The sequence below is a fragment of the Euprymna scolopes genome, chromosome 36, assembly GCF_053919585.1.
Source record: "Euprymna scolopes isolate OS-2025 chromosome 36, ASM5391958v1, whole genome shotgun sequence".
NCBI lineage: Eukaryota > Metazoa > Mollusca > Cephalopoda > Sepiida > Sepiolidae > Euprymna > Euprymna scolopes.
Window position 1 is genome coordinate 30,930,849 of NC_136517.1, and position 22,215 is coordinate 30,953,063.

General features: G+C 34.3%; 1 pseudogene; it reads left to right on the plus strand.

Moving 5' to 3' along the window:
• The first annotated feature begins 5,815 nt into the window (after positions 1-5,815).
• Positions 5,816-5,932, plus strand: LOC145260764 (5S ribosomal RNA; annotated as a pseudogene).
• Positions 5,933-22,215: the final 16,283 nt, after the last annotated feature.

Consider the following 22,215-nt stretch of genomic DNA (forward strand, 5'->3'; position numbering starts at 1 on the left):
ACACACACACACACACACACACACACACACACACACACACACACACACACATATAGATATATCAAAGTATGAGAGTTCAATAGAAACGTTGTTTTAATTTGAATAAAATAAAATACGCATCAAGTATGCTTGAAAGCCAAATCACAACGCAATATTAGGAAAATAAATATTTTACTTGTTTGAATTTTATCACAAATATATTTCAGAGGTATCCTCCATCCTTACTGTGTTGTTTGTTTTTTTTTTCTTTTCTTCTTTGCATGTTGTAAATTTGGATAAATAGTTGTGTGTCTGTGTGTGTGAGAGTGCGCGTAACATCTCTACCAAACTCCTCTTTGAATATCTGTCCTACAGAATTGAAATTTGAAACATAGCGTATTTGGACCTTTGGACCTGTAGCTCCCTTTCGATTTTGTTTTTAGTCGACAAAATTAACAGCTAAGAGGTCAGAATTGAAAACAATAGCGTTGGCCTTGGAAGAGTAGGTCGAATAAAATATTATATATATATATATATATATATATATATATAATTAATGAAAACAATGGGATGTAGTGTTTACCTGATATACGCAATCGTAAACTTCAAACTAATATAAATAACAATATTTATATATAGAAAAATTAATCCAAACCGATTCTTATATATATATATATATATATATATATATATATATATATATATATATATATATAAGAATCGGTTTGGATTAATTTTTCTCTCTATATATATATATAATATATATTTTAGTCATCGACATACAGTCCTGTTTCGTTGTATCACAACTCATCAGTGCCGCTAGACTATCACTTATCCCAAGTCGAGGATCGAACCTTGAACCGTCGTGATGACAGTCGGCAGTTCTACCCCTCGATCACGGAAGCGGTGCCCGCAACTAATCTGTCCGAATGTCTATTTAAATAAACATCCGTCCACCACTCGTAAAGTGCTCAAACGTTTGTTTGTAAACAAACCGCGAGCTTCGCATTTTTCAGCCAAATTAAGTAGCGAGTGAGATTATTTACGATAGTGCTCTACCCAAGGAGGGGGGCTATATAATATATAAAATATATTTTAGTCATCGACATACAGTCCTGTTTCGTTGTATCACAACTCATCAGTGCCGCTAGACTATCATCTATTATATATATATATATATATATATATATATATATATGTGTGTGTGTGTGTGTGTGTGTGTGTGTCTCTCTCTCTCTCTTTCTCTCTCTCTCTATATATATATACATATGCAAGTACATATATATATATATATATATATATACTAGCATGGAAACTTGGCGATGTCTGGGTCGATATAAAATTCCGTTTGAAACATACCTGCTATAGTAAGAATATTAATCATTTACACCGTGAGTAACGTCGATATCCCGACAAGAATCTCAAAAATGAAAGGACTGATAGAAACATGTAAATGTAATCGTTCAAAAAAAGATATACCTGATACCCTCTCCACAAGATATTTCGGCAGAATGGATACAAAGAGAAGATATTGAACACTTTTTATTGCTCTTGCGCTAGACTCCCACCACAAAAAAATTAAAAATAATAAATAAATGAATCAAAACAACTGTTGTTTCAATAAAAATAGCAGCGAGTACCGGCAAGATTGAAAAAAAAATGAATTAAAAAAATAGTCGTGTAGGCATCGCGATTAAAGGGAAACGTTATTTTGCAAACGGCTTTAGCCACTATTAAAAAATATAACGATTATAAACATTAACGCGTTTGAAAATTTTAAGAACAAAATAGGATCGTCGTTGGCTTTCGTCACGCTTGCTGACTGCAATGTTGTCTGGCAGTGGAAATAATTATATATTCTCTCCCACATTCTGAAATACTTATCGCTCGTTAGGATCGGCTTGTCGTGATGGAATCCCTAGCGAGCATAAATTCTTACTAGTGAGACATCGACTTGGGTTAAGGCTGATTGCGATGATCACATCCCATGTTCGAGACGACGGTAGGTGCGTTCCATTGTCGGATTGCCTCGAGGTTTGCTTGATCTATGATAGTTAATAAGACTTTCTTGTGTGCGGCGTGTTTTTTCAGTTGGTAGAGCGCTTGCCTCGCATGCAAGAGGCTCGGGTTTCGAATCTTCGTTCGGATGTGTCTAACTGATGAGCTCAAATGAGGGCGAAACTCGAGCCTTGGAGTTCCAGTTTGTTGGATTTCGTGGCTCTTGCTGGCTGCGATGTCGTCAGGCAGTGGAAATAATTATATATATATATATATATATATATATATATATATATATATATATATATATATATATATATATATATATATATATACAAGCATTGGTACCCAGCGTTGCCTGAGTTGACATGAAGTTCCGTTTGCGACACACCTGCTATACTAATCATTTTCATCATGGGCAACCTGGATACCCTCGCAAAAATCCCCCCCTCCAAAAAAAAAAGTACGGATAAGAACATTTAAATCTAATCGTCCCTAAAAAGAAGAAGTACCTGATACGCTCTCCACTAGATATTTAGGCAGAATGGATACAAATAGAAGACACAATTCTCCGGATATTGAGTATTGTAAAGAACCCCAACCCCATACAAAATAAATCATTAACAATAAATCATTACAACTTCTGTTTCAATAAAAATAACAGCGAATGCCCGGGCGATCGCAAAAAAAAAAAAAAAAAAAAAAAAAATAGCCATTTAGTTAGAACCCCAAAAAAATGAAGATCTACTAAAAATCAATTCTAAAAGAAATTAAATTACATTTTTCGTCATTTTATGTTTCTAATGTTATCCCCCCTCCAAAAAAAACAAAACAAAAAAACAAAACAAACGTGAATTTGCCATATTTGGGGATTAATTTTGTTTATATAATTTTAGGTGAAAGTACAGAATGGTGTCATAAAAATTAATTAAATTTATCATTATTTTATGTTTCAAATATATTTCCCGCCCCTACCACACAAAAAATGTATTTGCCATGTTTTTCCCCACCCCCTCGATCGCCAAACTTGAAAAAATGCTAGAGATGACATGTCTCGTAGAACGCTTTGTGGCCAAAAAATGGGTGCTCATTTTACCTTAAATTTATATAGAAAAGTGATCCCCACCTTAAAATGCTAATTTTCTTCTTTTTTTTTCAAAATTACTTCTTTCATATTATTTCTAAAGGGTGTTTAAACGTATTATGGCCCAAAAAAGTAGGTCCTAATTTTTAAAATTTTTTTTAGGGATTAAACGACGCTTTTTAATTAGAAATTTAAGTTTGTAATCGATGAGATTAACATGAAAAAAGAAAGAAGTGTAAATTGTAGAATTTAGACGGGGGGAAGTAGATCTTTATTTTTTTAGGTATTAAACGACGCTGGGTCACATCGTAAAAATTTACCGATTTCTGTATAGCTTTTTAAAGAATAATAACAACAAACAAATTAAATATTCGGAAGATTCTAAGGGGCAAAGAACTCTTAAAGTTTTTTTTTAATTCAATGTTGGAATAATAATTAGATATGTTATCAATATAATTATAGTTTAAAATTGATTAAAAAACAATTTTTAATAGAACGCTTAAAACAATTCTCTTGCTAGAAACATTAATTAAGATACCGCTGTTTAATAAAATCGATTTTTCTTAATGTCATATGCAAATGACATGATCTCTTAATTGTATCTAGTTTGCAATAATGAAACTATATATAGAAATAAATGAGAGCGTAAGGAACCTTTTGTATATATTAATCAAATTGTGAACAAACAAATAAACCAACTAGATTACGGATTTATATATAGAGATATAGAAAAAGGTTTGCGTTTATTATAATCTTTTTACTTTGGTAATATTTGCGTAGAATATCTACATGAATATTACACGAAATAGTTAACTAAATCTGATAAGCCAATAAGAAAACCGAAAAAAACTAACAGGGAATTAATTAAAATGAATGTTTAAAAGAATATGCAAATTAGGTAGGTCTTTTGCAGATTAATTCAGTTCTACCATCCATATAAAAGAAAGTTGTATTTTCTTTTTTTAAATAAACAGAAAAAAGGGTTCCCCTTTTTCTTCTTGGTCTTCAGGCCAATATCTTTGTTCTGTTATCAAAGTGAAGTATCTGTTCCAGCAATCAGAGTTATATGTGGGGAAACCCCACATATCAGACCATTGCTCTTATTCAATCAGTTTTGGTCAATGTAAGGGAAACCCTTCATACCAATTGTCACTATCAACTTCCCTCTCAGGGGAACTGGTCACCCTCCCCCACTCTCCACATTAAAAAACGTCCTTGTGCCTAATTTGCTTAGTGGGGAAGCAAATAAATAACTAAATAGAATGAAAGGCTTGCCTTTTTTCTGTTGTTCTTGTCTTTCGGGCAAAGATCTAAGTGTGGGATCTGTTCTGCAGATACTGCATGTAAGGTAACTTGTCTCGATCAATGGAGGGGTAACAATCTATACTGGGACAATTATTATTTTTCGTCCCAACCAGAGTGCCCATTTTGTCTTTTTTAGGGGAGCTGGTTTAACCCCACATTAAAAACGACCTTGTGTCGCATTTTGCTTTCGTGGAGAAGCAAATAAATACTAATGGAAAAAAGTCTTGCCTTTTTTCTGTTGTTTCTGGCCTTTCGGCCAAGATTTTTTTGTATTTCTTGTATGAATAAAAACTTTTAAATTTGGGTTTAAGTAGGAACGCCCCTGCTCTCTCACAAACAAATACACATTTAAAAGGGTAATTATATAAAAGGATATAGATATATACACTTCGGAATAGTTTTTTTTTTAAACAATCAGTTGGTATGGAAACCTGGGATTATAAGGTTTACAAAATATTACTGGCAGTAATATTATATAAGTTCTCCCATCTAAATAAGAGTTGCTCGAAATGCATTGAATCACAATTAAATATATATATATATATATATATATATATATATATATATATATATATATATATATATATATATTGTATTTTGAGTATAGAAAGTTGTTAGATTAGGACAGTCATTGGTACCGTCGGTTTCAAGCCCGATAATTAGGACCGTTTAAGATATCCATATCAACCTCTCTTCAGCCAATACTCATGAGATGATATATATACATATATATATATATATATATATATATATATATATGTATATATATAGTGTTATAATGGAATAATTCCAGGAGGAATCCGGGTATGAGAGCTCAATGTGGTAAACAGAGCAATAACATAAAAATATAACACGGAAATTACATAATTGTCGATGCAATAATTTATTTCAACCTTATGGTATTTTCAAGCATCTAAACTAGACAATTACATTTTGGATACTCAGTATACTTTTGAGTATCAAAAATGTAATTGTCTAGTTTAGATGCTTGAAAATACCATAAGGTTGAAATAAATTATTGCATCGACAATTATGTAATTTCCGTGTTATATTTTATATATATATATACATACATATATATATATATATATATATATATATATGTAACTGTTTACCCCTAATAAAAGATATATATATATATATATATATATATATATATATATATATATAATAGTACAGAAGTTCAGAAAAAAACATTGGTACCATCGCTTTCAAGCCGAACATAAAGGGGACCTCTCGCCTAACATCATTTACATTTACCATTAACTGGCCCCCTTTATGTTCGGCTTGAAACCGAAGGTACCAATGTTTTTTCTGAACTTCTGTACTATTAAATAAATAAATATTAAGCTCTTATATCGAAAAAGTTTTTCTTTGTAATCGAGCACTTTGTTGGAATTCTTTCTAAAAAAACAGTAAACAAATATATATATATATATATATATATATATATATATATATATCGCGTTGACACACCGGTTCTCGTCAGATCACCGAAGTTAAGCAACGTTTAGCCTGGTTAGTACCTGATGGTTGACCATTTGGGAATTCTAGGCGCTGTATGTGCTCTCCGCTTATCTCAGCATTTGTTTCCACTCGTCCACTTGCCAATGGTATTTAAAATGTCGACTCAGGAGAAATTAGCGGAGTACAGAACAATATTGTATCTTTGCTTTTAAGCTTCGATATGGGGGAATGATCCAGGCGAATATATTACTGAGTTTTCTTGAGTTTAATTATACCCGCCTCCGCTGTCGTGAGTAATTTTTGTTTAAAATTATTATCCGTATGGTTACTTACATGGATAGATAGTTGCACCGTGGGAGTGATCAACTGTGCCTAAATATGCATGTATCATATTTATTTTCTGTTATTTTATTGGTAGGGAATCTTTAAAAAAATCTTTAAAAATATCCCGAAACATTATCAGCTTTATTAGGGCAATAAATCAATTTGTAACTGCTTTACTAAGACTTTAAATTAAAATATCACATTTCGGATATTATCCGTCCCGATTCCATCTGCAATCGATTTATCAGATCGCAGTGGATTGAATTATGGGTTCAACTTCTTAACAATTGCCAAGCGTGTAAAATTCAGCAAATTTAAAAAAAAAATAGGCTCACATTACTTCGCTCAGTACATATCAACTCGATCTATCAGGTTTAATTTAATATTTGCGTTTTAACGGAATATAAACGCTGTTTGATAATTATTTGCAGTTCCTCGAGGACAGAGTAAGACACAAAGGCAGTTTTAATTTTAAAGAAAATAGTTCCACCAAAAGAGGTTCTCTTTTATTTGGACATATATAGAAATTGCATCCGTCTATAAGGAATTTTACCTTTACGGACAGGACTCGAACTGCACTCCGGTCAGAGCAAGAAGTCAGAGTGAAGTAATATACACACGTTGTGGCCTCAGTTGCAAAGTGAGGACCCCCCCCCCCTAAAAAAACAAAAAACAAAACAAAACAGGAAATAGATTGGACTCGCTTTTTGGTTTTGTACACCATTTATGTCTTTGTAGTTACATAAGTGACGTCATCCACGTATTTAAAACGTTCGCCAGGCCTCGAACATTATCTTGTCTCTACCTTAATATTTAGTCTTTATTTTTTATAGTCCTTTCTTCCCTCAGCTGTGACGTCACTTCTCATACATTTACATCCGCGCATCCGCGATATGTTACAATACCAACATTTAATTAAAAGATTTTATTATTTTAAATGGCGATCTGAAGGCTCTCTTTCCATTGATTACTTCTAATAATTACGTCATACCGATCGAAAGATGCATTTTCAGAATGCCAATTCTCCGACGCGTTCATCCTACTACAGTAATCTACAGTTATGCTATGTTTCCAAGTAGGACGCTAAAAAAAAAACTGCAGTTAAGAAACTACGTGGAGAAAACAGCTAAAAGTAATAGATATTATTCTCTATATAATAAATTAAATTTGTTTCATTTCTCAAATTTCGTCACTGATTTGTTCTTATATATTAATAATTAAATCAGTTTTTATAGGAGGTTGTGGTCTTTTATCGACTACATTGTTACAAAATTCATTCAGTTCAATTTTACTATTTACATATTGACTCCGATAGATTTTAGTTGAAATACGCTTACACTCATTTAAACAATCTTTTGGAGAGGTCAATCCGTTAAATTGTTTTGCATATAAGTTTATTTTAGCTGGTAGCTGATTTGTTGCTTATGTTACTCACTTGCCAAGGATATAGATTCCAAATTTCGGATGTTACAAATTACAAATTAAAAATATGTGTATGTATATATATATATATATATATATATATATATATATATATATATATATAAATTCTTATTCATGTCTGTTTGTTTGTTCCACAATTTGATTAATACATACAAAACGTTTCATAGTTTAATCTTTCATTTATTTGTATATATAGTATGATTCTTGCAAAATATACAATGAAGGGATCACGTCATTTGCATATTACATTAAGAAAAATCGATTTTACTAAATAGCGGTATCTTAGTTAATGTCTATAGCGAGAAAATTGTTTTAAGTGTTCTATTTAAAATTGTTATTTAATACACTTTAAACAACACTTATATTGATAATATATTTAATTTAATTTATTTGGAATCATTATTTCCAGCATCGACTTTTTCACACATTTTAGAGTTATTTGCCGATAGAAACTTCTAAACATGAAAAAAACAAATTGTCACCAAATAAAATAATTTGGTAATCTCAATAAGTTTTAGCTGGAAAAATAATAATTACGTGTTTGGCTTTTATGTTTTTTTTTTAAATATTCAAACAAAAAAAAAACTCTTACAAAACTGAAAAGATTTCATTTGTTTGTTTTTATTATTCTTTAAACGACTATACAGAAATCAGTAAATTTTTACGATGTGATCCAGCGTCGTTTAACACCAAGAACAAAAAATTAAGATCCACTACCCCCACTGTAAATTCCACAATTTACACTTTTTCTCGTTAATCTCAGCGATTACAAACTTAACTTTCTAATAAAAAAATCTGTTTTTTATACGTGACCCAGTGTCGTGTAACCTCTAAAAAATGGAGATCTAATTTTTGGCTTAATACGTTTAAATAGCCTTTATAAATAATATGAAAGAAGAAATTTTGAAATTTTTTTTTAACATTTTAGAGTGGGAATTTAACGTTAAATGTGCACCCACTTTTTGGCCACTGAACGTTCACCGATACATGTCACCTCTAGCATTTTTCCAGTTTGACGATTGAGAGTGGGGGGCTCAAAACATGACACATGCAATTTGATTTGTTTTTTTTTGTTAGGTGGGGGCGGGAGTAACATTTGAAACATAAAATAACGAAAAATTGCATTAATTTTTAAGAAACTATGCGGTACTTTCATCTAACAATTTCAGTAATAAAACAAACCCCAAAATATGAAAAAAAATCGATGAGGGGGCGAGGGGAGAGGATTACATTAGAAACATGAAATTAAGAAAAATTTCATTTAATTGTTTTTGGAATTAATTTTTCGTAGATCTTCATTTTTCTTGGGGGTTAAACGATGTAAAAACATACTACAGCATCTTTGATCGCTTCGAATTCAAACTTTTAAAAACAAAATGCCCCCTTTAAAAAATAAAAAAATCCCCCCTCAAAAAAAGCAAATCGAACATTTCCTTTATTTACAAAATGCACGCGTTAATGTTTATAAACGTTATTTTATTAGGTTCACAAAATCGGACATTTTCTTAAGGCAGTGATCAAACCAGTTACCTTTTTCCCTTCAGTTAGTAGGTAATTTCAGTTATGTAAGAGAGAAAAATAAAAGAGAAAAGAACATAAGCGACTGTTAAGTAACCTATTTAGTTGCTTTCTTTTATAAACCTTAAAACACGCTATCCACTGTAAGAACCCCTTTTGTCGTCGTAAAAACAACACAAATTACACAGAACTTGCGATCAAGTTTTTGTACGATCGAACACCCTCATTATACAGACTGGTAATCTATTCCCTTCATTGTTTTCTCTCCAGTTTACATTCTGTCTTTCGCATATTTTAACATTATGTTTTTTGTAGAGGTAAATATGTCCAGTGTGACGTAATCCCCCATTGAGGAGCTTTAGAGCTACGCTGAGAGAGCTGATCATTCCCGGATGACACCAGATTACCCGAGGATTTAAGATAGACAAGATAAATATATATATTTTATTTCATGCCAAAATAGATATTGTTTGAAACCAGAGAAATATGTTTTGCAAATGACAGGAAATGTCACGTATAACATTGACTGGCCTGAGTGAACCCAAAGTCGGGTGGCAGAATTAACATCTGACCTTGGCTATCGTGAGAATCAGAATTCAAATTTCAGGTATGGTAATTTGTACCCACGCAAAAACCGAAAGCTTTTGATTTCGTGGCGAAATCTTATTGGCTGGGAGAGCTTCCACCCCATCCACGTACCTTACTATACATACGACTGTCGTGCTACAATGAGTCAGTTAGAGATGGGAGAGATTGCGTGCTGATTCAAAGAAGAACATAGCGTATAGAGACGTGACCCCTCCACCTTCCTCATTCAACCGTCTGTCGCTGTCTATGAAGAGATTTGAAACTCTGAAACTGCTTACTGAGAAACGAATCATATTTGTAAAAACATTTGTACATAACTTTGCGAAATAAGCTTCAGTAGACTAGATACAAGTGTTTGTTGTCTTTCTGCCTGCGTGAGTTTGTTATTCGTTTTCAGCATACCAGATTTCATGTAACAACCTCAGAGAAGACTAGACGACACGAGCCGAGAATTCCAGATAAACAGAGGTCCTAACCACCTTCTACACTGGAGGGGTTACACAGTAAATAGTGGAAGCCAAATCTTTCAGAAGAGGGCCACAAATGGTAAAGATAAAAACTATCGCCAGCTTATCACAGAGAAGCTAAATAAAAAAAAAGTATATATAATACATATTTTTTACGTCATTATTGTTATTTTCTTTGTGCTTGTGTAGCTTTATGATTTAAAAAACGACGCATTTTATATATGTTTATATATTGAAGAATTTAGCTCCCAAGCGTTTGCGTCTTTTATATAAATATTTCTCCGAAAAAAATACGGAAGTTTATTTGTTAATTATTTTATCTTTTTCATGCGAATTGACTACATTTATAAGTTTGGGGGTATTATGAAACTGAATATCGCATGTAAACTTGTCGCCGACAAATAGTTTATATGTAATAACGTAATACTTTCCGGCGGCCGGCCAAACAACGCACGTTGTTTTGCTTATGGCAAGAATATTTGTTAGCGAGAATTTTCCATATTATTCGTTTTCAGATTGCTCTGGTCCTGGATATGACCTTAAACTATATCCAGTGGTGAGACCCCAGCCTGCGGGATTTGGGGTGTGTGGAGCCACCCTTTAATTACCATTGCTCCCAGATCCACTCTGACCCAGAGTTGAAGTACCTGTTAGGGTCCCAACTATGGGTTAAATAGAAACCGACTTGAAAACAACAAATATATTCTATTAAAAAATGTTTCTTCCAAATCTTTTGATTCGGCATTAAATAACCGAAAAAGGGTTGATATGCCGTAAAACAAAAACAAACAATCAATCAGATTGCTCGATTATTAAAGTGAATGCGAAAGGCGGCAAGAAACAACCAATTTAACTTTTTTGAACATATATAGAGAAAATGGCTATATTGAAGCTGTTAACTCCGGACGAAACTGAAGAGGTTAGCTCCCAAATATTTGCGTTTGATATTATTATGCCGAAAAAGTTAACGAAATAAAACGAACTTATATTTTGTCAACAATTTTATTGCCACAAAATATTTTCTTCATAAACTTCCGTAATTTGTTTCGAAATAAAAAGACGCAAATATTTGGAAGCTAAACTCTTCAATATATAAATATATATCAATTGCGTCGGGTTAAAAAATCAGCAATCAGCAATCTACACAAGCACACAAAAACTAAGAATAATGATGTGAAAATATGAATTAGTGGACCTGAACAACGCTGCCCCTACTATTTATTCTTTTTTTAAATTATTTTTCACTTATTCGTAAATTGTACAGGTGATTAACAGCGCCTAGAGGCGTAAATTTTGAATTATAACGTTTCACTACAGTGAACACCCGCTTGTTGTTAATGTTGTCACTAGCATCTAGATTTTTCCTTTTGAATTTTTCGCAAATTATTACAGCGCTTATCATAGATTACACGCTTAGCTTTCACATTTCCAAAATACCTTGGAAAAAATTTTATACACCTTATCAACAAAAAAATGGAAACATTTAACAGCTAGGGGTAGCATTTACAACTGACGTGACAAAAAACTGTGTCTCACTTATTAGAACGTTATCATTACAAATGGATCCCTGACTATTACAGTCATTAAAACTACTATCCTGTATTTTTATCTGATAATTAAGCCTGAACTCGATGATAATCGCCGGAAAAATTACGAGAGAATGAAACGGAAAAAAATTAAATGCTACGGGAATCATTGTTCAGGTCTGCCCCAGTTTTTTTTCTTGGGTGCTTCTTTTCCTCCAGAATAAATGCACTGGGTTATAATTATTTTTTTTGTTCGTTATTTTATTTTCGTTATACATTACAAGCGGACGGTAAAAAGTGCAATCTAATAGGCCACACTACACCACTTTTATTTGACACGTTAGGCGAAAGCACAATAATCACATCACATAAACAACTCCCCATGTTAAGAATGACTTTATAAATACTAACGTTGTAACGTCGGCCACGGACGTTAACCCCCATTAGTTTACTGGGCCCGCAGTTGCTCACACTAACAACCGTAGTTTAATTGTGATGTAATGGAATGACCTAACATCCCGTAATAGATGAAATGAACTATCCCTCTTACGTGACTGAGAGAGAGAAGAAAAATAACAGGACGAGAATAAGACAAGATGTCGAGTAACTCTTATGTCACCTGTATTCTTTTGTAAATAAACCCCTTTGTCTTTCACCCATAACCCGTGTTTCTTGTTGTATTCTTATTTAAAGTAAGGATATAACAAATGGCGACAGGATTCGAACTCACAAAAACGAAACTTTAAGCCAAAAATATTGGAAAGCAAGAGAAGAATATACGGCTCGGATTAATTCAACTACTGAAAAAAAAAGACACACAAAAAGTAAGTTATATATTTTTTAATTAAGTCTGCTATATTCCTACTGATAAAAAAGAAGAGAAATTGACATTTTACGAAGCATTGAAAGGAACAATTTTTGAAAGTGTCCATTTTAAATTTCTTTTGTTTTATAAGAAGAAAAAATACGGCGGAAAAAAACACGTGTAGGTTGTGTTTTAGTGTCAATTTCATGTGTGTTGCAAAAACCTTGTCTACAGAAGAATGTTTTTTTTTGTGGTTTTTAAAAAAACTATTCAGTGAATTTATTTAATGCTTTGTGCATGTACTGTTAACCTCTTGTTTTATTACTGTGTTTTAAAAAAATATTCAACATGGAACAATTAGCCGAGTTTACAAAAACGATACAATTAGCATTGGCAGCGCAGCAAAGTCTGATGGAATTTTTATAAAAAGAGCAGTTAAAACAAAGTAACGTATTAAAAACAATATTATAAAACAAGAAGAAAAAAGGATTGTCAGTTCACAACGAGTGACTTAACTTTTCCAGCATATCGTAGATACGAAAATATTTTTCCAAACGATGTCAGGCCTGGTTGGATGAAGAAAAAATTATTTTACTGTTGCAAAAACTTGGTTCCCAAAAAAATACAAAGTATACAAATTTTATACTCCCAAGGAAACCCGAAGATATTTCTTTTAAAAAGATTATAGAAATTTTATCGAACATTTTCGGGGAACGGGATAGCTTAATTTATACTCGTTATAGGTGTTTAAATATTTTGAAACAGGATGATGAAGACTTTATCGCCTATACTGGAATAGTAATTGCCCAATGCAAGTTATTTAAGTTGAAAGACCTAAAAGAGGACATGTTTTAATGATTGATATTTGTACAAGGGTTAACATCCTTGAAGGATAAAGAGATTCGTTTTAGGATATTATCCATTATGAACCAAGACATAGAAATAACCTTACAGAAAGTTACTGAGTAATACCAGAAACTGTTAAACTTAAAACAGGATAATACTAGTATCGAAGAGAAAAATGTTGACAAAATACAAAGGGTAAAGCAAGGTGACCACTATGCAAAAAAAAATTACTGTAAGACGCGTGGAGGAAATAATCACTTTACAAAAGACTGCTATTTCAAAAACAAAATATGCTATAAGCGCAGGCGTAAAGGACACAAGTCAAATAAAGACCATTGGTTCTAAAAAAGAGTCCATGTATGGTAAAAAAAGGAAATATATTGAAGTTAGAATCAATGGCCGGAAAGTAAACTGTCTTTTGGATACTGGAAGTGACATATCCTTAATTGATGAAACAACATGGAAGAAAATTGGTTCTCCAAAGCCGCAAAACAAAAAAAGAATGTCGGGAAATAGATTAAAATTTAAAGGTGAATTTTATACTAATGTGACCCTGAGTGAAAAGACGTTAAAAACTAAAATATATGTGATACCTGGAAAAAATTCTAATCTATTCAGTATAGATTTGATGATACTTTTCAATTTATGGGAGAAACCAATAAACTCATTTTGCAAAAGAGTAAATGTGACAGGATCTGCAAGTCCCAAACTGCCAGAAAAATTTGTTGGAGATTTGAAGAAGGATTTTAAAAATATATTTTCTGAAGGTCTGGGTTGCTGCACTTAAACGGAAGTGAAATTTGAACTGAAAGACGAAGCGAAACCGGTGTTTAAAACCAAAAGGAAGGTTCCGTATTCGGAATTAGAAACAATCGAGAAAGAATTAAACAGACTCGAAGAAATTGGAGTAATAAAAAAGTGGACTACTCTGAATGGGTATCACCCAAAGTTTATGTGAAAAATCAAAAAAAAAAAAAAAATCAGGGTATTTGGAGATTTTTCGACGGGACTTAATAATTCCTTAAAGGATCAGAACTATCCACTCCCTACCCCTGAGGAAATATTTTCTCAGTTAAATGGAGGAAAAATTTTCTCAAAAATTGACTCGTCAGAAGCATATTTGCAGGTCAATATCCACGAAGATTGTTCTAAATACCTGACAATTAATACTCATAAAGGATTATTTTCCCTAAAACGATTGCCGTTTGGGTTGAAAGTAGCACCGAATTTATTCCAACAAATTATGGATGCCATGCTAGCAGGCTTGGATTTTGCAATGGCTTATTTAGACGACATTTTGAAAAGAAGGAAACATTTTGAAGAACATAAAAACCATATTCGGAAGGTATTTGAGAAAATAGAAGACTACGGATTTAAAGTGTCTCTCGAAAAATGTAATTTTTGTATGTCAAGATTGAATATTTGGGACAAATAATTGATTGGAAAGGTAGAAGACCTAACCCAAATAGGACAGAAGCAATTAGAGACATGCCTAGACCAGACAATGTAGTGAAGTTAAAGTCATTCTTGGGTCTAGCTAACTACTATAATTCTTATACCCAAAATATGCATGAACTAAGAGCAACATTAAATGGATTATTGAAGGAGAATAAAATATGGCTCTGCACAAAGGAATGTGAGGAAGCATTTCAAAAAATTAAAAGATGTTTGTTATCGGATCTAGCGTTAGCACATTACGATCCGAAAAAAAGATCTAATTGTTGCGGAAGATGCGAGCGAATACGGTTTAGGAGCGGTGCTTCTACACAGAATGGAAGATGGATCTACTAAACCAATTTCTCACGCCTCGAGGGTTTTAATACCCGCTGAAAGAAAGTACAGTCAGATTGAAAAAGAGGGCCTGGCGATTGTGTATGCCATGAGAAAGTTTCATAGATTTGTTCATGGAAGATCTTTCGTCTTGGAAACGGACCATAAACAATTACTATCGATTTTTGGTTCGAAAAAAGGGATTCCTAATCATACGGCAAATAGGTTACAGAGATGGAGTATTATTTTTCTCAATTACGATTTCAAAATGAAACACCTAGTATCTAGTAAAATTGCACATGAAGATGGTTTGTCGAGATTGATGCACAGTAAAACTGAATTTGAAGAAACTGTTATAGCAGCACTAAAAGAAGAAAATGAACTAACAGATATATTAATAAATACTGTTAGATACACTTCAGGAAATAAAGAAAGCAGTGATAACAGATAAATATATTAATAAGATAAAAAAACAAGTGGGACAAGACGAAAAGAATAGAAAAGGATTAAAAGTGTTTCCATTTTCTATGTGTGATGAAACGCAGACGGACTCGTAATACCGCAAGTATTACAAAAGAAAATCCTAAAGGAATTCCACATGGGACATCCTGAAATCTCCAGAATGAAGGCCCTAATGAGAGGATTAAGATACTGGCCTGGAATGGATCAGGACATTGAGGAAATGGTGAAATTATGTAGAGGTTGCCAACTAGCCGCAAGACGGACGCAACCTTGGCCTAAACAGATGTACCCTGGACACGCATCCATATCGATTACGCAGGACCTCTGAAGGGATATTATTACCTAGTAATCGTAGATAGTATGTCAAAATGGCCAGAAATTTTTAATACAAACACCCTACAGCGGCAAACACAATAAAAGCGCTGGACGAGGTATTTAGTCGGTTCGGAGTTCCGAACACAATTGTTAGTGATAATGGCACTATGTTCACAGGTCAAGAATTCAAGCCCTACTGTGAGGGACTAGTCATTTAACACATTACAACACCAACTTTTAACCCTCGATCAAACGGACAAGCGGAAAGATTTGTCCATACTGTTAAACGAGCTTTAAAAAAGAATAATAACATCGACACGGAAGAAAAAAACATTCAAAAATTCTTAGCAATATATAGGATAACACCAAATCCAAATGCTAAATTATCCTCAGCTGAAATTATGTTTGGCAGGAAGGTACGTTCGGTGTTCGACCGGTTAATCCCAAGAGAGAAAGTAAAAAAATATATATATATGAAGGATAATGTAAGGTACATGGCTTACAATGACTCTTCCCTGCCCGATAATTTTTTTAAGAAAGGGAAGCGTTTTTGGGAAGAAGGCATAATCTCAAGAAGAATTGGGAGAATTGTTTACATTATAAAAGGGCAGACTTTTTTCCACAAAAGACATATTAACCAACTGAGACCCCGATACATAGAAACAGTCAGAAACTAAGAGTTGCCAATGGAAGTGCTATATGACACTTTCCATATACAACCTCCAAACAAGGAAGTACCAGTAACTCAGAAATCCAGTCACTCTCCAAAAGTAAAAAAAATCGGCAAACACAAATGGTGAGGAGAAGTGAAAGGAAAAGGAAAAAGACCGACTTTTTTGGACAAAGTTTAAAAAGGAAAAAATGGTAGAAGCAAAATTCTATGGAAGAATTTAGCTTGGGAAGGAGGTGATGTAATGGAATGACCTAACACCCCTTCATAGGTGAAATGAACTATACCCTCTCACGTGACTGAGAGAGAAGAAAAAAGACAGGAAGAGAATAAGACAAGATTCGGGTAACTCTTATGTCACTTGTATTCCCTTGTAAATAAACCCCTTTGTCTTTCACCCATAACCTCGTGCTTCTTGCTGTATTCTTATTTAAAGTAAGGATAGAACAAATTGTTTGAGGGGGATTTTTTTACAGGTGGGGCAGACTTTTAATCTGAGGGTCTGGGGTTCGAGTCCCCATGCGATAAAGCTACCACCAACATAGAGCATCCGACGTTCTGGTCGTAATTGCGATATGCTGGCCCCATTTCGAAAAAGTGATCGAAAATGGAGTCTCCATTTGTTTGGCCAAGTGGTCCAAATAAAGAGCAGAGTCAGTGGAAAATATCCAACAATGCGACCGCCTAGACAAGATGTATATCTGCAAAGCTGTATCTTTGTCTAACTTGGAAGCAAGTTAATGTCGAGGAGGGACTTTCGAGAAGCAGCAGAAGGGTTGATAGTGTTGTAGAAGAGTACTGGTGCCTGATCTTTCTTGGAAAAGGGGTGAGTCCGGAAAGTGAAAAAATAAAGATGTACTTCGGACATAATTATTTTTTTTAGTTAGTTAGTTATTAAAAATGTATGGCTTGCCATACGTTTTGATAAAAAAGGGGTGGAGGAATGTTAACGAGCATCCCTCCCCCCCTCTCTGGCTTTCTTACTCTTTCTATTTTCTCTCTCTGTGTCTCTATAAGAGAATAGAGAGAGAGGGAGAGAGAGAGAGAGAGAGAGAGAGAGAGAGAGGTGAGTAAACGTGGAGGTAGACACGTTTACCAGAACCAAAGGTCAGCTGACCAAATTACGTATGTGTGACGTGGTTGGCTAGATCTGGGAGATTTGATTTGAGCTTTGAAGAAGACGGACGTTCTTCCATGGTATCCCCCTGGGGAGGGGGGAGACGAACGCTGACGTGTGTGAAGAAGAACTAACACAAGCCGATTTCACTTCCACTTCTGCAGAACCTCTGGGGAAAGTGAAATAAAAAACTATAAAACCATTTCATCGTCTTGGAGTGATAAATCTTCGTCAAACAGGTATCAAGTCTCCCTCCAGGATGAGAAATTGCCAGATGGTTCAACAGCGAGAACAGAGGTAGGTTCAGAAATTACATGTCACACACACGATTCCCTTTATGATAATCAAACACACAGCCATTTATATTAGAGACAATCACATGGAATCTTTCTTATGTTATATAGAAAACGTAAAATGTGCCCCTAAATGAAGAACTCTATATAACATATTCAAATGTAACGAAAGCTCAATTTGGTACCCCTCAAGGATAAACTCGATGATTGAATATATAACAATACTTCCACCGGGCAATGTCAATACATGGGTCCTGCTAGTATGTATATAAAAGTTAGTGGAGGAGAAGCATAGCAGATATCAAAATAACGACGTCATATTTTATAGATATGCGTTACAGATAATCAAGAATACATCGATGGCGTAGGTTTCTAATTCAAACAAAGAAAAACAATGATGCCTCACACGCTATATTCGAGGAGACAGATATAAACATAAGCTGAAGAGAGTCCGACATATACAACCAGATTATTGGTCCGCCCTGTTTTTGCTTTGAATAGAGGGTACCGATGTTTTTTCTGATCTCCTCTAACACACACGAACAACACACATATATATATATATATATATATATATATATATATATATATATATATATATATATATATATATATATATATATATATATATATATACAGCTTCGTGTTAAAATTCATAATCATATATACCCACTACAAACATACGGGCGTTGATACCGGACACGCGAACCTGAATTCATTTATTCATTGTTGTTGTTTTTTTTTGTTGTTTTTTTGTTTTGTTTTTTGTTTTGCTCTCTTTTTCTTTAGCGCATGCGCGGTTGCCTCTTAACTCCGTCTCCAACAGTTTTATCTTTTTTCAATTACGCCTCGTTCGTATTGATCGTTACTTTCAATTTCCGACCAACTTCCGGTCTGAAAGAAATATAGTTTCGTTTGTTCGCGCCCTTTTCTATTCTCTTTCTAATTTCGTTTTCGCTGTTTCTTTCTTTTCGCTTCACAGTCGAGAGGCGAAGAGATAGCGCTGTCCAGAAACACTCTAGCAATACCGACCGACAGCCGCACAACCCTATCAGCCCTGTAACCAACCTCCGCCGAAAAAAAAAAAAAAATCTTGACCTACCCGAATTCTAACCCCTCCGCCGTCCCTTGAATCTTTTGTTGACGCGTTACCGATTTCCATTTTGTTTTTGTGATGTAGGGACTTACTTAAGCTCCGTGGAATTACCGCTCTCCGCGGAACAAAAACACAAAAGGGAAGGTTGGAAAAACTGCTTTTAAGAATATTCAGAGATGATTATTCTAATGATTCCCAACCTACGAGTACAGGGGCTCGAATTAGGATGTTTATTTCCCTCCCACAGCGAGAAGATTTAAGAGAATTGGGAAATATTTTTTTTTATATAATTCAGTGCTCTAGCGGAGGAGCACTCCGGCCTGCAAAATGAGCATACGCTGTATCAAAGGGCGAAAAAGCAAAACTTAAGAGAGTGGACCTCCTAGTACTGCAGAGAACCATACTGCAAACAACAAAGAATGATGCACCTCAAACATGAGCTTCGTAATAGCTGGCGCAATCACTGAAATATGACGTCACGCCTGAGGTCCTAGCAAGCAAGATTTGCCATACAGTCAGACTGTTGATAGTGTATGAGAGCTATTTACAAAAGAAAGAAAGAAAGGGGGAAAAACTTGTATTGAAAATGAGAACAAGAAGAAACGCTATTTATACTAAAACGGAAATTATTTAATACCAGCACGGCGTTTCTCGGTTGTAAACTATGCATAAATATTATATTTTAAATGATGCAACCTTCTTATCTATATATATAAAAGCGAAAACGTGTGTATATGTATGTATGTATGTATGTATGTATGTATTGTGTATGTGTGTGTGTTTGTATGTCTCGCAAAAACTTTCGACAATTGTCACGGATTTTCGCCAGATAGGTATTATTTTCAAGCTTGAAATTTCGGCCGACAAATATCATAAAATTGGCCAAAAACATTCATTCCTTCACCTTCAACATGGACCCTTTTCTACATGGAGGGTTGCTATTACTGCGACGATGATGTCATGTTTTACCTAGAAAACGTTGATGTTAGTTTAACTTGCCGATGTTTTAAACGTTTCATTTTGTCAGTTCTTAGTTGTTTGTATCTTTGACGTCGGTGTAATGTGGTAGACTATTTTTTTTCAGCTTTAGCCTTGAGGCTTCGAGTTCAAGCCTACCCCCATACCAAAACCTTTTTTCTTTTACATCTCTAAAGAACCAGAGAACGTTTTTTTAAAATTTAAACAGGGTTATTGCTTCGCTTTTTCTTTAGTTTACCCCCTACACACAGCGTTGTTATCTTAAGATTGCAGGTTCGATCCGACAGGTTTATTTATGCCATTTTTTCTGCTTTTCGCTGTTTTTATTTTTTGTTTTTTGGTATTTTTTTTGCTGTTTTTGTATTTGTTTTCGTTTTTCCGATTTTTTTAAAACATCGTTGTTTTTATAATATTTAAACAGTGTTATAATTTTTTTTAGGCAGGGGGAGGGTGTTACGAATGTAGACTCCAATTCCGTGTATATGTCTTACGGCAGAGTGGGAGATAGTCAGGCATGTTAAAGTAGTTAGAGGGGATGGAGTAGTGTAGGTTAGTCTCGCTTAGTGCTAAGATATCCGGGGTATTTGTTAGGAGAAATGCTTCAACATCAGCTAAATTAGTTCTAAGCCCACGGATGTTAGTGAATGCAAACCTCAAGGGAGGAGGCAAGTTGGATTTGTTTGTTCCTAGGCCTGGTTTAAGCTTATTTTTTTTATTGTACTGTCATCATGGTTTTAAAGTGTTTCAGTTAGGTAAGGGGGAGCTGAACAAGAGGTTATGCAGGGTATCAGACATGCAACACAAGTAGACCATTAGCTGACCTTTCTTCAACTAGGACTGTGGCCTCAGGAAAGCCCATCGGGGATGAGTGCAGGGTCCCTTTCTATGCGCGAATGGCACTTTTTTTACCCCTTCACCCTTAAACGCCTAAAAACACCCAGGCAATGCCGGTGTATAAAGGGAAAATGAGTGCAAGCGTTTGTGTCTGTCCAGGAAAGGCTTTTTTGCATCGGAGTTCTTGCGTAGGTTAGATATCGGGAGAAGTTTGCGCATACTTCCCAGATCGTAATATGTAAGATTCGCAAATGGACACAGTATTTATCTTCTTTTTTTTTTTTTGATCGACTTAAACAAAATTTCCACTGTGCTATCGTCTCGGCTGTTTATAAGTCTTCTTCGTATAAATAAAGCAAGACTATTCGAATGCAAACGCCTGGCCTTCAGGTCGAGTAGTATCTGTTCTGTAATTAGTCCTTGGTCAATGTAGGGAAAACCCTCCATACTGAGACAATTACTATTTATTTGCATACTGCCAGAGTGTCCCCTTTTTGGTGGAAACTCGTTTTCCCCCACATTAAAAACGATCTTTTTCTAATTTGTTTTCGTGGGAGGTTTAGAAGCAACGCTATTTCTGCAAGTCATCCTTTGTTTTTGATTAACTACGTTTAATTTTAACGCTTTAGACTTCCGATCGCGTCATGGAGTAGCGGTAAGACGTTAGATTTTCTTTCACTTTCTTTTCCACCTTCGCCTCACGGTTTCGAGCCTGCATGCCTACTTCCACTTTTTTTTTTTGCTCAATACACACCTCCAAACAACCGGACAACGCCGGGAACCCATGCTAGTTTATTATGGAGAGAAATACCGTAGGTATAAAACGTAGCGCTAAATTCCTTAAACAAAAATGAAGTAAATGCAACGAAAAAAACCCTGAGATATGTACATATGCGTATTATGTTGTCGTCTTTCTAAAGAGTTCATTAATTGTGGATAAAAAAAACCCAGCTGAGATCGAAACTAAAGCCTAGACACAGGGAATCAAGTCCGATAACGATTAAACCAACTTGAAACGATATTTAAAAAGTGTTTTCAAACAAACTTATTCTTAACATGAATATTCTGTCATGTGAAAGATGATACGCGTTCCTGAAACAGTTGATATACAGATAATTCGACAACCCTTGTGTACTAATTTATCAATTTTTACCTCTTAGCAGTGGTTTACCCTATATTCCAAATTTCAAATCTGAAGATGAGAAATCCGCCGAGCATATAGATTGAGAAGTGTCCTCGTACACACACGCACACATTCTCACTTTAAAGATATACTAGCAATGCCACCCGGCGTTGCTTGGGACCGTATAAGACAATGAGAAAAAATCTG